The following is a 17231-nucleotide window of genomic DNA, read 5'->3' on the forward strand; positions in this document are numbered from 1 at the left end:
TACATGCCTTTATATTGAGTATCTCACAGAAGTGAGTACACCCCTCATGTTTTTGAAATATTTTTGTGATATCTTATCATGTGACAACACTGAAGAAATGAAACTTCGCTACAATGTAAAGTAGTGAGTGTACAGCTTGTATATCAAAATAACTCAACATACAGGCATTCATGTCTAAAGCCATGTCTAACAAAGTAAAAATAAGTGAAAATGTCCAAATTATGAACAAAAAGTGAATATATTGTGTGGCCACCATTATTTTCCAGCACTGCCTTAACCCTCTTGGGCATTGAGTTCACCAGAGCTTCACAGGTTGCCACTGGAGTCCTCTTCCACTCATTCAAGACAATATCACGGAGCTGGTGGATTTTAGAGACCATACGCTCCTCCACCTTCCCTTTGAAGATGTCCCACAGATGCTCAATAGGGTTTAGGTCTGGAGACATGCTTGGCCAGTCCATCACCTTTACCCTTAGCTTCTTTTGGGGTCATTATCATGTTGGAATACTGCCATACCGCCCAGTCTCCGAAGGGAGGGGATCATGCTCTGCTTCAGTATGTCACAGAACATGTTAGCATTCATGGTTCCCTCAATGAACTGTACCTCCCCAGTGCCGGCAGCACTCATGCAGCCCAAGACCATGACACTCCCACCACCATGCTTGACTGCAGGCGAGACACACTTGTCTTTGTACTCCTCACCTGGTTGACGCCACAAACACTTGACACCATCTGAACCAAATCCAGTAATCCATGTTCTTAGTTTGCTTGTCTTCAGCAAACTGTTTGCGGACTTTCTTGTGCATCATCTTTAGAAGAGACTTCCTTCTGGGACGACAGCAATGCAGACTGATTTGATGCAGTATGCGCCGTATGGTCTGAGCACTGACAGGCTGACCCCCACCCCTTCAACTACTGCAGCATTTCTGGCAGCACTCACACGTCTGTTTCCCAAAGACAATATGACACTGATCACGTGCACTCAACTTCTCTGGTCGACCATGGCATGGCCTGTTCTGAGTGGAACCTGTCCTGTTAAACCGCTGTATGGTCTTGGTCACCGTGCTACAGCTCAGTTTCAGGCACTTGGCAATCTTCTTATAGCCTTGGCCGTCTTTATGCAGAGAAACTGTTTTTTTTTCAGATCCTTAGAGAATTCTTTGCCATGAGGTGCCATGTTGAACATCCAGTGACCAGTATGAGAGAGTGAGAGCGATAACACCAAATGTCACACACCTGCTCCCCATTCCCACCTAAGACCTTTTTAAAATAAAGAATCCCATTAAACCATGAAGGGAAATGGCTAATTGGGCCAAATTTGGACATTTTCACTTTTATTGCCAGCGGTTTAGTTTGGATACTCGGGTTTCGCTTTCACAAAAATCTATACTTCTGCACTATGGTGGAAAAGCAATTTTAATTTAAAACCATGTTTGCGTTTTCTTTCTCGTGGCAGCAGTGATTCATCAGGTGATGGAGTGTTATGAGCGACTGATCTTCGATTTGGTCTGAACACCACATTCTGCATTTTAAAGACCCAGTTCAGGTGTCTTACGGAGCAATGCGCTACAGTCCTACAAAAGGATGTCAAATCACATCAGACGGCAATACCCGCTGAGCTCAGAACCCGTCTGCACGGTGAAAACAGTTTGCAGCATTACCTAATTTGCATAATTCCTGAATCTGGTACTAAAACAACAGACTGTGTACACGCAGACTGTTGTGATGGCTTCCTGGAGCCTGTAAACCCCTTTATTTACCACCAACGTCAAATTACACAGCCGAACTTTAAACATCTTCCAGACGAGATCCTCCAAATAACAACTCAACATTAAACCCAACGACAACAAGCCTGTTATTATTTCTCTGACAATTACCTCATACGTTCATGCGTGGTTTTGCTCTCAAACATCACTGTAACGCATTCTGTCCATTTATTTTCCAAAAGAAAAGAAAACATGTCAGATGTTGTGTAAGGTGAGAGTGATAGTCAGACAGCTGTCTCATATGTGACCCTGGACAACAAAACCAGTCTGAAGTAGCACGAGAACATTTTTAGTAATCGCCAAGGAAAATTCGAATTTTCTTTTATGGCAAAAATCATTAGGATATTAAGTAAAGATAATGTTCCGTGAAGATATTTTATACATTTCCAACCATTAATGTATAAAACTTTATTTTTATGAGTGGATAATTGTCAAATAGTAAGTAGATTATAGCAAAATAAAATTACAGCCTCTTTTAGAAATGAATAGTTGCCATAACAAAGTATAATTTGCTGTACAGTTCACTATACAGTAGAAGTATTTTATTCCACATTATGATGTCTTGAAAACGTTGTTATTTTAAGACAATTGTTCCGATGTAATGATGATCAGACAACAGATAAAGTGATGGAGCTTCAGATCAGATTTTCCGTCGCTCAGAAACTGCAAAGCAATTACACTCTTCTTCCGCATCTGATTTCAAGTAAAGAAAACATCCCAGCAGCATCTGCTTATTAAACTGTGTGATGTTTTGTGAGACAGTGCAAAAGTACAATTTTCTGTAAGATGTTTACCAAGCGTGCAGTGGTGCATAAAGAGACACATTTACCTGTAAAACAGCACCTGGTTTGGAAGAACTGTAAGTGTGTGTGTTGAAGCAGAGATCTGAGTTGACCTAAAAGTGATGTGTTTTCCACAGGGACGCATTCTGTAGCTGCTTGGGTTGACAAATTGGCCAGACGACAAACAAAAGTGTGTTTTCAAGCCCAAATGAGTGTGTGCGCACCTGCGTGTGTTTATGTGTTTATGTGAGCTGACGTTAATCGTTTTGATGTGAAGGACAAAAATAGATCTGTATGTAACACACATGAAGAAATGCTCTAGTATGGTGCAGTGTTTACCAGGGGTGCACCGATACCAGTATCGGTATTAGGCCCGTACTTGTACTCGTAAAATTTGTGCTTTGAAAGTTTGTGAAAAGTAAGAAGTATTTTTTATGTGGCAGTGCTGGCGGTGGAGTTGTTTGTAATTTAGAAGCTTCTGTGTTGTGCTTGGAAAATTGCTTCCTCACCAAGAAAAAAGAAGAAAAAAATACAGGAAAATGGCTAATTGGGCCCAACTTTTTACTACGGTTTGTACTCACTTTTCTTGCCAAGACATTAACGGCTGTGTGTTGAGTTATTTTGAGGGGACAAATTTACACTGTTATACAAGCTGTACACTCACTACTTTACATCGTAGCAAAGTGTCATTTCTTCAGTGTTGGCACATGAAAAGATATAATAAAATATTTACAAAAAACGTAAGGGGTGTACTGACTACTGTGAGATACTGTTTATGTATGTGTGTGAAAAAAATACAAATACAGACATCGGTGTCGGCGAGTCCCAGAAAAAAAATTCACTCGTACTGGATCTTTAAAAAATGCTATTGATGCATGCCTAGCATTTACTATAGGCAGGTTAATATTACACATAAAATATTATAAATGGCAAGTAGCCGTGTAATAAGCCGGATAATGTACAAGTGATACAAGACCCTCTGCTTCACGTCCTGATCACACTGTCGGGGATTATTTCTGCAATAACAACCGGCTGCCTGTACATTATCCCTTACATACTGTATATATATATGTCTATGAATATATATATATATTCTCCGAGTGGCTGACATAAAGTTAATCCTTTCATGTAAACCACCTGAGTTGAATGTAAATTAATGCTTTTATTAAAAACAAACGTGTTCTCTCATTCATCCCCACCACCAGAATTGTATTGATGGATGTTTGTGTATACGGTCTAATGATCCTGACGATGGAAAAGAGCAGATACAGGTGTGTGTGTAAAGAGCGATGCTTTCTGCTTCATCCTCTCTGACCTCAGGCTCACATCCGGCCCGCTCGTGGTGATCTAACCCTTGTAATTTATCATCAGCGCTCATTTTGTGAGGGTGTTCGCCATCGCCTCATTTGCATAATTCCTTAAATAAATTGGGAGCGATACAGCAGAGACGCCATCAGCGGTCACGATCCGCTGTAATGCTCCCCGACTGTTGTTTCCATTTAGAGCTCTTTATTTATTTAGCAGTAAGGAAGCTTCACCTCTCTCTCTGCTGTTCTTCTCTTCTCGTTCGGCCGCAGGACACAGTAATTGGAAAGATAAAATCAATAACAATTGAGGATAAGATGTGTGTACGGTAAGAGCGGATAACAGAAAGAATGTGTGACCTCCACCCTGACGCCTATCCGTTAAACAAGTGTTTATAGTGACACATGCACGTATAAAAGCCGTCGCTTGGGGTGGTTGCCAGGGTGTTTCTAGAGGTTGCTAAGGTATTGTAAGTGGATTTTCGTGTGTGCTTGGGTGTTCTGGGTTGTTGCCAGAATCCTCTAGATGTCTAAAGTCAAAAGAGCTGGTGTGTCTTGAACATAATGTACAGTTCAGTCTTATGTTTAGATATATAGTGTGTGTGTGTGTGTGTGTTTGTGGGATTTAATGCATTTGCATATTTATGAGACAGTTGTATATTTAGGTCACATAGAGTAAGTTTATTAAACACAAGAAATGAGTGCAGTGGCAAAGTTTAGTGGTTCCAGTGCACTGTGTGAGTCTGTGTGTGCCTGCACATTTGTTTGTATGTGTGTGTTTGTTCATGTGCACTTGGGATTGCTCTCACTATGTGAGTGCTTGTGTCTGTATGCGCTTTTGTGTGTGCTTGCACATGCTTTTTTGTGTGCATGTGGTCTTGTGTGTGTGTGTGTGTGCGTGTACATGTTTGTGTTTGTCTGAGAATGTGTGTGTGCATGTATGTTTGTGTATGCATATGTGTGCATGTGCACATGTGTGTCTATATGTGTGTGTTTACATGTTTGTGTGTATACATGTGTGTAGTAGAGTAGGCGGGGCGAGACCGTGGTTTGAGTCCGGTGAGTAATTGTGAATGAGCGCCAGCTGTGCGGACACCGGGCTCGAATCACGTAGGAGATAGGGAGCATGTAAAAGGAACGAGCGACCGGACCGTCGAGGAGAGAGGACCGGGCCCAAACATGTTCAACGTTTGTATTATGTTCTTGTGTTTTGTATTTGTTTTGTTCGCCGGCGGTCGGCCGTGAGGGGCCGCCGGCTGTTATTATTTGTATTAAATCTTTGTGTTTAATGTCTGCCGGTTCCCGCCTCCTTCCTTCCTTTTAATGAATCTTATTACCATGTGCATATGTGTGCATGTGCAGTCGTGTGTATACATGTGTGTTTACGTGTTTTTGTCTATGTGTGTGCATATGTGTGCTTCTGCACTTTTTTTGCGTATCTGTGTGTGTTTACGTGTTTTTGTGTATGTGTGTGCAGTTGTCTGTGTATCTGTGTGTGTTTACATGTTTGTATGTGTGCATATGTGTGCATGTGCACTTGTGTGTGTATCTGTGTGTATTTACATGTATGTGTGTGCAGTTGTGTGTGTATCTTTGTGTGTTTACGTGCACTTGTGTGTGTGCTTGTGCATGTGTGTGCTTACATGTGTTTGTGTGTTCATGAAAAAATAAACATGTTGGTCTGCACTTGTGTGTGTATGTTTTTTTGTGTCTTTGTGCATGTGTGCGCATACACGTGTGTGCATGAAAAGGTAAAAATGTATGTGCACTTATGTGTGTGTTTGTCTGTGCATGTGTGCATGTGTGATAAATCTCTGCTGGCCTAACCACTTCTACAGATTGATTTCACATCAGACGACTAATTACTGTGGGCCTTTAGGAAACGAAGGTCTCCAATATATCACCAGTACTACCTGTGTGTGCATGCGCACGCGTGTGTGTGTGATTCATGAGATTAAAACTGCTGTGTGTCTTTTCTCTCATGTTTCTTCCGTCCCTGTTTAATGTGCAGCAGAGACGTGTTTAAGTCGTACGAAGAGCGAGGAACTTCTGGCTTAACCAGTGAAGGATGTGAGATTTGGGTGACTTTAATGTAGTACGTGAAATAAGTAAGCATTGGTTAATATTTCAGACCGTGCTGCTGTGTCTTGTTGTCAGGACTTCACTGCATCGCGTGTTTTATTGATATGTATACAGGATGAAGCTCACAGAAATGTAAATGTCTGGAGTGACTTGATTTTCTACTCATCTGAGTCTCAGTGGTGGATATTTCACCTCTCATTGATCACTCGTGCCAGCTTCATATCGATTGAAATAGAAGTCAGTATGTCAGTGGGGATTATGGGCCTTAGAGACGAGCCATTTGAGAGAGAGAGAGAGAGAGAGAGTCCATTTTTACCCTTTTTTCCAGGATAATGTTTTACGTTCACTAAGCTTCTGAGTGATCTTTGCTTGTTTGCTCACACGTTTGAAGTATAAATGAAGTATCATGTGTAACTGGTAGTTTCAGTGTTGCATGAGGTCAGTTAAGTGGCAATTTTTCCATGATGTGGTCGTGTCGATTAATCAGAGGAACGTTCTTCATTCAAAGCGGGTCGATAGAACGAGAGTCTGTCTCACAAAGCAGCTTCATTATCTCAATGGCGGTTGGAATCAAAGACATAAATAAGGAAACTCTTGCGGTAACACAAGGTTACTTCATGTTTTAAAAGCAGGGAGATCAATCCGGTTCAACAGGGTCGGTCAGTCAACATTCTTTGGACAGCAGGTTTACTGAAGGTGATGGAGGATTTGTGGAAGCCACGAGAAGAAGCCGTCGCTCTTATCATCCCTCACCAGCGGCACTACGTTTAATCCTTTAAGGCAAGTAAGAAGATTTTGTTAGCTCTATTCTCACAGTTTCTTATGAATGAACCTGTTTTGAGACATTTCTGAAGACAGGTGCCATCCGGCTCTGTTGGGCTTCTGCGACGTGTGTTCTCTTCTACTGAATGTGAAGCACCAGCCGCACATTTATACTTTGGCGTAGATGAAATGCTCCTCTTTGAATGTCATTTCAAACCTGTATGACTTTGTTTCTTCGGCAGAACACAATAGAAGATATTTTGAAGACTTGACTTGACACTTGACTTCCATTGTATGAACACAAAACCACTGAGGCATTTCTCGAAATATCTTCTTTTGTGTTCCACTGAAAAACGGGTCAGTTACAGGTTCACAGTCACATGAGAGAAATATATGATGACAGAAATTCAATTTTTGGCAAAAGCTTCAACGCCTGTTTTATTCGTGTCTGTTCCAAAGACATATTTAGTTGATGCGCTACATGACTGTCTACACATTCTCAAAGCATCGCTGACTTTTCAGCGTCTCTCACAGATGAGATTCATTAGCATTCATACAGTATTACAGGGTGTCATATCTAAACATGCACGGGAGTCTTTCTCCTGCGAGTCCTCATAAACAAACAGATTATAGAGAAACGCAATTATTGGCTTCTAGATAAACCCCAACGCGTCTCGCCAATGACAATAATCTTGATGAAACTCATTCAGAATATATATCCGTCACATACATCAGGGTCTATAAATAGAGAACCGCCTGGAGAAAAGCCCAGCATCACAAGAACCCATTCCAGTCTGCAACTAGTGACGATTGTCTTCAAATTGAAGAAGTCGAAATGAAGCCTTTTATCCTTGGGGTGAATATGTGTTTGTTTTACGAGCAAAACCATTGTCTGATTATTGCAAGTGATAAAATGATCTCTTTTTTATTTCCAAATACTGATGCTTTGAGGAAATCTTAAAGGGCCGGCGTAACGTTTTTCCATTCTGATTTTATACGTCTCATAGGATTTTATGGCATTTTTAGGCAGAAGACATTCGGCTGAGTGAATGAGGAACGCCATGAAACCAACTCGAATTTAAGTCAATATCTTGGAATGGGACCTGCCCGTTTGACAGATTGAAGCTCCACGTAGTAGTAAACCACCGACCCCAGACCTCTCATGTGCAGTTAAACAAACTGTCTTTTTCTTACATATTTTCCACGTAAAATTTCACAAATATTTTTTTTTAAATACAATCAAAAACCGTAAAATAACAGAAAAGACAAATTTCCAAGAAAAACATGGGGAAACTATTTTTTTTACAGGGAAAACCTGTTATTGTATAATCAATTTCGTTCACCCCAGCTGCCAGAAAATTTCAGTTTCTTAAACAAGATTTACATTTTTAAAGTTTATTTTTGATAAAACAATTAAAATCCATAAAATTACTGAAAAGACCGTATATTTACAAGAACAATATGGGGAACATGTAATTTTACAGGGATACCAAATTTCTGGATTTTAACATTTAATATTTTTACAGTTTATTTCTGAAAAACAATAAAAAGCCGTAAAATTACAGAAAGGACAGCAAATTTACAAGGAAAACATGGGGAAAATGTAATTTTAAAGGGAAAACCCGTTATTTTACAATCTTTATCTGGATCAATTTCTGTTTTTTTAAAACATTAAAAAAAAATTAAACTATAAAATTACAGAAAAGTACTACACATTTACAAGGAAAACGATTTAATATATATCCTTATATCCTATAATTTTACGGTATATTTCTGTTTTTCCAGTTTACTGAAAATGTCTGTTTTTGTACGATTTCTTTTTACAGTTATACATTTTGAGGACCATAGATAGTTTCCTGGTTCTTATGTTTTGATCTCATACTCGCACTCAAACACAAACCCCATCGCGTACTGTATTTAAAGGCAACTTTGGAGCACTTATGAGGTCTTTGGAGAACATGGTCATTCCCAAGAGATTTTCACAGCACCGAAGCATCATAAATCAAGCGCTGGCTGTCCAATATCATAAAATACCCGAAGAGGCTTCCAGATCTGGAGCTGCATGCGTAATAAACTTAAAACCCGGCAGCAACAATTCACTGCAGCATCCAGATACAAACCTGACAACATTCCACCAAACTCAGATCACAACAGAGGATTCTCAAGCGATGTGTGGGGACCCGCCGTCCATTTTTAAAGAGAGTGACGAGGCTAAATGTCAAGAATATAATGCAACTAACCATATAATAAACATGTAAAATAGGAGAATATCTTCATATAGGGTAATGTATGGGAAATACATTTGTTCATATTTTTAATACTAATACAAATGATTCTTGTAAATCACACTTGTTGGAGTCTTGTCTTGTCTTGTCTGATCATGTTGTATATTGTTTAATCTGTACTGTTTTAAATGAGATTTTTCTTAGTTTTGTACACTAAACAGATTTTGTACTTGATGTCCAAATGTAGAATCAGCTCCACTTGACAACTATCTGTTACTTTGGTTTTATTTTATTAAACTGCTGTTTATATTTTGTTTCAGGAAGCTTCAGGTTTTAGAATAATGAAGTTTTCTCACCTGCGCTCACTCGCTGTCTCTGATACACAACGACTGAATGACTCTTTTATTCCAGGAGGAGATTGAAATCCATCCACCATACGATTCCATGAGTCGTCACTGAATTTAAATCCAACCCATGTAGTGAGACGTCAGTCTCTGAAAGCTCTGTAGACCGTTGATGTCGAAGGGTAAAGCCTGGAGATAGTTTGCAGATGTCATAAGCCTGTTTGCTTTCCAGCGTCTGACCTGATCCTCTCGCAACTGCACACGTTTGAAACAACGATGCAATTCGCCTCCTTCCCGAATGCTCTCTCTCTCTCTCTCTCTCTCTGTCTCTCTCTCTCTCTCTGTCTCTCTCTCTCTCTCGCTCTCACACACACACACTCTCCCTCTTAAATGCCCGCACACACTCACTTGCACACACTCATTTTCACTGTCTCTCTCTCCCCCCCCCCCCCCCACACACACACACACGCACACACACACACTCTCTCCCTTACACAGACACACACACAAACTTGCACACTGTCTTTCTCTCCCACACACACTCTCTTCCTCACAATTACTCAAACACACGCACACGCACACACACACACACACACACACACACACACACACTCTCCCTCTTATGTTCAAACGCACAATCACTCATTTTCACTTTCTTTCTCTCTTCCTCTCTCTTTCTCCCTCCCACACACACACACACACACACACACACACAGTCTCACACACACACAGGAGCACACACACAGTAACATACACTTGTACACACACACACTCAAGCACACACACAATGACATAAACACACACACGAGCACACACACAGTAACATACCTAAACACACACTCACACTCATGAGCACACACATAGTAACATACACATGACAAACACAAGCACACATACGGTAACATACACAGATACACACCCACATGAGCACACACACAGTAACACAAAAACACACAATGTAACATACACGTGTACACACACACACGAGCACACACACACAAACATACCTAAACACACACACACACACACACTCACAAGCACACACGGTAACATACACATGTACACGCACACACAGGAGCACACACACAGTAACATGCCTAAACACACACTCACAAGCAAATACGGTAACATACACAGATACACACAAGCGGGCTCACACGCACACACACACAGAAACACACATGCACTCCTTGACACGCGCACACACACATAGTAACACACATGTAGACACCTCTGGGCAACTTTTCTGCACTTGCCTCATTTCACAATGTTGTGTTCACCACCACACAGTCCAAACACCAACAAAACCTGCTGTTGACGAGTAAGAGAGAAGCTCTCTGTTCAAGACCCCTGTGACTCGTCTTCTCTTCTACTGATCTACAGCAGATCTATCTCACACAACAAGAACTACTGGACATTCAGCACAAATCATTCCTCTACAACAACACACAGAAAACATTGAACAAACGAGTTCATTTCAAACAGATCAAAGCAATAAAACAACTGTGTGACTTTGCATTCTGGGATTTATCTGTGCACATATGATAATGTCAGCAGAACATTCAGAACAGAGAATGCACGGAGGGATGCGTCTGTGAGGTCTTAACATGTGTGTTCCTCTGTGGACTAAAACAGGTCTCACATTAATAAAGTGTCAGATGTGATGAATGTGTTTTCTGGAGAGATTCAGAAGCCCTTCAGCAAACATTCAACACTGAGGGCTAACTGGGTCACTGTCAGAGCGACTGTATTCTTATCGCCTAACAAGCACAGACGCACAACAGCCAAGAAAGACAATACAGAGATAAACACAAAACAAACCAGATCTGATCTGAACACAACACCAGCAACTCCACACTTACAACAAGTAAGTGTGCTCGAAGAAGACAATTTGAAAATCCCAAACTCATGTGTTGCGATATATCGTAACACCACCCAGAATTTATCACGATACACAACCTCATGATACGTCTTGTAGAGCTGCGGTGATGTTTTTAGTCCAATTGGTTGAGCTGCCAACACATGATCTGTGTTAACACTTCTCAACCAATAAAAAGTCTTAAAGCGTGCTAGTTAACATTCACAACACAGTTTAAAATTCTTTAAAAAGTACATTTTTTTTATTTCCTGAAAATGTTAACATTACAACAATTTTTTGGGATGATATATATGTACTTGCCAATGGTTCATGTTTTAGAATTTGTTTTGTATTCCAGGTTTATTTTTTACACTATCGTGATACTATTTGATCTTGCGCACAACTTCAATTATCAACAGAAAACGACACAAACAGCAAATAAACATAGAAAACAACTGCAAAACAACAGGTGAAATGAAGACGCGCCTTGAACTAAAAGACTTCACAAGACTGAAAGCAAATGTGATGTCTGTCATGTTAATCCTTTTTCATATTGTTGTTTGTAAGCAGCTAAAATTAATAACACTGGATGCTTAAATATGTTTGTTCACTCTTGAGCGAACCCATTCATCTGTTTCAGACGCAGCGTCGCTTTATGACAGATGAAGAAAGAAGAGGAGAAAATCTGTTTATTACAGTGAAAGTCAAGCACCCGAGAGATACTGTAATGTTTTCTTCAGGAGTGAAGGGTCACGGCAGATAAATATGATCAAACTCACACGCATGATGATCTGAAAGAGAGAGGATCATGGGGATTTCATTCACACCCTGAGAGGGTCACGGGTAAAGTCGTCTTGGCAACAGAAAACAGGCGGATTGAAAGGTCGTTGTATGGAGGAGGTGTACATCTATCTGTCTTCAGACTTCATTTCTTCATCTGCTCACTTCTGTAGCCTGAAGAAAATCAATGAGAGAAAAACAAACACTTTACAACAGACTTTATGCATTTATAAACACAACATACACACACAAAACAGTCTGTATTTTTGAATATTAAACTTCAGCGTTTGTGCTAATGATATTAATTAATTTATGTTAAGTGATATTAGTTTTCTGAATGATGAAAAGCTAATAATCTCATTAAATCTGAATGAAGGATTGAGGGTATTTTAAAACTTTTCCAGAACACTTTATACTTTTTAATAATCTATGTAAACATTTGTGAAAAAAAGATTCAATGTTAAAGGTATAGGTCACCCCAAAATGTATTTTTTTTATTTCAATAGATGACATTGTGATAACATTGAGCATTGCAAATTGCAAACCAATTCAGAAATTGTTCAACTATTCAACAAATCTTAAGGCCATTGCACATTAAGTCCGAAATTTATGAACGAAATTATCGTATGTTAAAAGATTTAAAAAAAATTGTCAATCATATTTACACACTGCCTCCGATATCTTCGTCCGACATATCTTCGTACATTTTTCGCAACTGCAGCGAGCATTTTGACAATACAGAGACACCGTACAAACGAGCGCCAAATACAAAAAAATGACTGTATGTGCAAAGACCTTCACACACAGATGTGCGTTATTTGACTTCTGGGTGAAAGAAGATGCGATGACACTCAAAGGTTGATGAATGTACTGATGTGAGAGTAGTTTTAACTTACTTTATACTGTTAATAAGATGATGGGGAAACAGTTAACCTAAGTATGAATTGATGTACAGAACTACATTTTTTAATCAAAACGAGCTGGTTTTTGTGACTGTAATAAAAACCCATCAGATGGCAAATTCAGATCCAGACTCTTGGATGAAAACACACTCACATACTGTAAGAATCTGACGGAGAGCCCTCAGGGAAAACATCTCTACCTGAGATAAACAAACACAGACTATAAGCTGCACCGGCGAGACTCTTCATTCCTTCACAGCGATGTTTTCTGACACGACTCGCGTGTCTGCTGTTACACTCGTTCCTCCACCGACAGCAGATGTGATTCTTCAAGTATTGATGGATAAAACGATAGCTGGAGACGGATGATAACAGACACAAACACGCAGGAGGATGCTGCTCACGTTCTGTCTCCATTTCTCCAACACTGTGAAGAAAAAAACAGCAGAACACAATGAAAAACTTTCTTTGAATCACACATACACGTCTGACAAAACTGTGAGCAAAACTGACTTCACGGTCTACAGTCAGTAACATATTCATGGATTTTCATTCATACAGAAGTTGAATTATGTGAAATTTAATATTCAAACATGACCATTTTTCTTTGTATTATTTGAGGAAATGTTACTCGCTCGTTTCAAAAAGCGCAGAGAGCACAAGAAGCGCTCATAACATCTCAGCAGATCTTAAATCTGTTCTTCCATCCTTCACCGCATTCTGCCAACCGAACAAAACCCAGCACCCCGTCATTCCTCAGACCTGCTTGTAAATCATTTCAGACTGATCTCTTGTCAGCGCTGGGACAGAGAAACAAACAGCTGATCTCTGAACAGCACAAAAAAATGGCAGCACTGCTTTATTTTCTCTCTGAGGTGTTGGGATTGCCTCTATTCCCTTATCCCACCAACACACAAATGATCCCCTAAATCTAGTCACGACATTTGCAGCAGAGTCATTGAGAGATTGAGTCACATCAACTCAGTTTACTCCAATTGAACAGTCCATGGCTCTCAATAGTATCTGGGAGTTACTAGTAACGGATGGAGCTGCGACTTAATAGACCAACTGAGGTTAACTTCTTAGTAACTAATGAATTACTTTTTCAGAGTAACTTACCCAACACTGGATATATGACATTATATTTACAAATGATTAAACCAAACAACCTGTTTGTGACATTTCATTTCTTACCTTTAAAACGAAAGTAAACAGCTTTTCCTCGCAGAAGGTCCGCATTTTAACAATAGTGTCTGACTGTGAACTAGTGCTGCAATTAAAAGAAGACAAACATCTAAGGTTTTTTGCATTGGTTTGAGAGACACGTGTGTGTAAATAATGAGAGAAGTCTCACCTCTGGCTGAACTTTGCCTTTAATAACCAAAATCCAGTTATTTAGAGGCGCATCGTGTTGCCATGTACCATTTCTCATGTGCCAGTATTTTCTATTTATTTCTTTTTTAATTGCGAGAGAACTTCTGCCAAAATATTGCACGAGCTCTGCTGAGTCAAGACCGAAGTCAAGGCCGAAACGATTGGAGCGGAGCATGCCAGAGACGCTTTTAACACATCGTGACAAACAACCCTCACGCTTTAACACGCATGCAGGGACAGCAGAACACACTGCCATCATTCACAGATTCTCTCCTTCATTTCGTTTCTCCATTAACAGCGAGAAGAGGAAAGACGGGGATGAAGTGGGAGGCGAGAAATAAAGACGGCGCGAGACGAATGAAAGATTGACGCCGCCAGACCTCTGCCTCACTCCAGATCAGATGATGGTCACCATCAGGTCTTAAAGAATGGAAACAAAGAAGTAATAGTGTGCGTTTGGGGTGAGACTAACTGTTTTGTCCAAAAATGAACCTCAAGTGTCAAACTTTACTGCGATCCTCGGACGAAACAATGTCCTCGCACTGAAGAGTGAATCTGGATGACATCTTGAGAGTAGAAGATCTGAGCTCTTTTGACCTGGGTCAGTTTGCATCCGCACACAACACCACATCGACTATCTAGCAACCAAAACTAACACCTTGGCAACCGCACAGCAGCATGATGAAAACGCGTACACGGTTACTGGTGAGATCAGAGTGCTCCGGCACAAACCAGTCTAACCTACAGCCAAACCAGTGTTTCTGACAAACGACTGCAGGGCTTCAGGAGACATTCATCAGATCATCAGATGTTCAGGGGTATCTTTAAAATGGTAAAGAGTAGATATTGTTAAAGATCAACACTGGCAGGAGAGAGAGAGAAGGAACTAAAATTCACAAAATGATGTCACTTTCTTATCTAAGATGTCTTTGAGAACGCAGTGAGATTAGATATGAAATTAAACATTTCTCATTGAATATATTCAAGAGCAGATGATTAAATGTTGAATAAACCGCTCTACTCTTACTGTATATCAGCAAATTATCCTGAATATCGGAATTCTTCCACAAAAATACACCCGTGGAATGAATGAGAAAAAGACAGTTACAGCAACTGGACAGACAGACAGAGAGCTGCGAGTCCGACTTAGAAATTTAAGAATTTTAAAAGCCTCATTAATGACACAGATTCAAATAATCTCGTTATTAGATTCAAGTGTATTTCAGTAAAGAAACAATCTTTTCAAATGCAGTCTCACGCAAAGCATGCTGGGAAATGGAAATCATCTGCCGATTCAAAGAGTTCTGTGTTAACACAACACAAATCATTCTTGTAGCTTCAACTTGAACGGATTAAAACTGAACATGCAAATTTGAAGAATTGTCTTTAAATTGTTGAATTAACTTAAAATTTTACGAAAGCCTAAAGAATCACTACAAAACACACAGAATAGTAGACGAACAAACTGATACCTCAATGAAACCTCCTCTAAGTCTCCAAAACCTCCAATGAGACATGAAAGAGCATCCTTTTATTTTCCTTTTGTCGGGAGAACGACAGAGAAATGTGAGAAAACAGAAATGCGCTTCAAATGACTCATTCTTCATCTGCCATGATGTCGAGAGATAAAAAAATACAACCCATAATAAGACAGCCGTGAACAAACTGTATTTATAATGTAATGTCATGAACAGAGGGGTTCAGGGGAGAGGTATTTGTCACTTCCTGACATAACAGAAGGTTAAAACCCCCTGAAGAGTCAAACGGACAGTGGGTGAACATTAAATATGAATTGAATTATCTATTAAGTTATGCACATAAATTTAACTATGCGTTTGCTGCCAAATTTCTTTATATAAAATTAAATCAGTGGTTTATATCTCAATGATTAATGACAGTAAGGGAATATGTGAAAATCATTTGCGTCTTGCGAAATATTTCATAACCAGCTCAATCTGTGCAATGTGAAAGTAAACATCAAAATGTTTTGTTTTACTATCAATTAAATAAAAAAATGTTCCGGACGTCTCAGATTGATCGACAAAAAACTTTTTTGCTATGTATACAGGAAAATGAGAGCTATTAGATGTGTTGTGTTGCATGGACATGGCAGAAAATGCTTTTAAACTGCAACATTGATGTGTATGATATATTATCATTAATGGACAGTATGAAACATAATTCAGTCTGGTAATAATGTTCATTAGATGACTCTACACTGTGATCTACAAAAAAAACAGCTTAGTGAGACAATAGATATTATAAACCTACATTTACATAGACTCCATTTAGACCTTTCAGACACCTTCACTCCGCGTTTCTGCTTTCTGTTTACATTACTTACATTTTCATACGGTTTAATGTTTCATTCAGTTGCTTTATTGTGCAATTTAATGTGCAGTTTCAGTCATAGAGATCACTACACTAAAGTTAAGTAGAGACAGAGAGACTTTGTGTGCGTGTGTGTGTGTGTGCGCGTGTGTGTGAGTGCAGTGTTATTTGTATATCCCAGTGGGGACCTAAACCTGAATACACACCAACTCATAGGGACTTGTGTCAATGTGGGGACCACTGTGTGTGTGCGTGTGTGAGACTTTGTGTGTGTGTGTGTGTGTGTACATGTGTATGTTACCGTGTGTGCTTGTGAGTGTGTGTGTGTGTGTGTTTAGGTATGTTTGCGTGTGTATGTTATTGTTTGTGTGCGTGTGCGTGCGTACCTATGTGTGTATGTTATTGTGTCCGCGTGTGTGTACATGTGTATGTTTTTGTCTCTATCTGAGTGTGTGTTACTGTATGTGTGCTCGTGTGAGCACATGTGTATGTCACTGTGTGTGTGATGTGTGAATGCGCTCGCGTCTGTGTGTACGTGCGTGTACAGATGTGTATGTATGTTATTGTGTGTTGGTGCGTCAAAGATGTGTTTTACAGTTTTAACAGTACGCATTTCTGTGAGCAGAGAGAGAGAGAGAGAGAGAGAGAGAGAGAGAGAGACAGAGAGAGAGAGAGAGAGAGAGAGAGAGAGAGAGAGAGAGAGAGAGGTTATGTCGCTACT

At 39.8% G+C, this 17231-nt stretch overlaps 1 protein-coding gene across 1 annotated transcript in view; it reads right to left on the bottom strand.

The window, feature by feature from the left end:
• tmem121ab (transmembrane protein 121Ab) overlaps positions 1 to 9547 on the bottom strand; it is a 29685-nt gene extending 20138 nt beyond the window's left edge. The window contains exon 1 of the mRNA XM_056764750.1: positions 9278 to 9547. The gene's annotated coding sequence lies outside the window, so the exon portion shown is untranslated. The remainder of the gene's footprint in view (positions 1 to 9277) is intronic.
• Between the last annotated feature and the right edge of the window lie 7684 nt (positions 9548 to 17231).

Source organism: Triplophysa dalaica, chromosome 13 (genome assembly GCF_015846415.1).
Source record: "Triplophysa dalaica isolate WHDGS20190420 chromosome 13, ASM1584641v1, whole genome shotgun sequence".
In the NCBI taxonomy this organism is placed as follows: domain Eukaryota; kingdom Metazoa; phylum Chordata; class Actinopteri; order Cypriniformes; family Nemacheilidae; genus Triplophysa; species Triplophysa dalaica.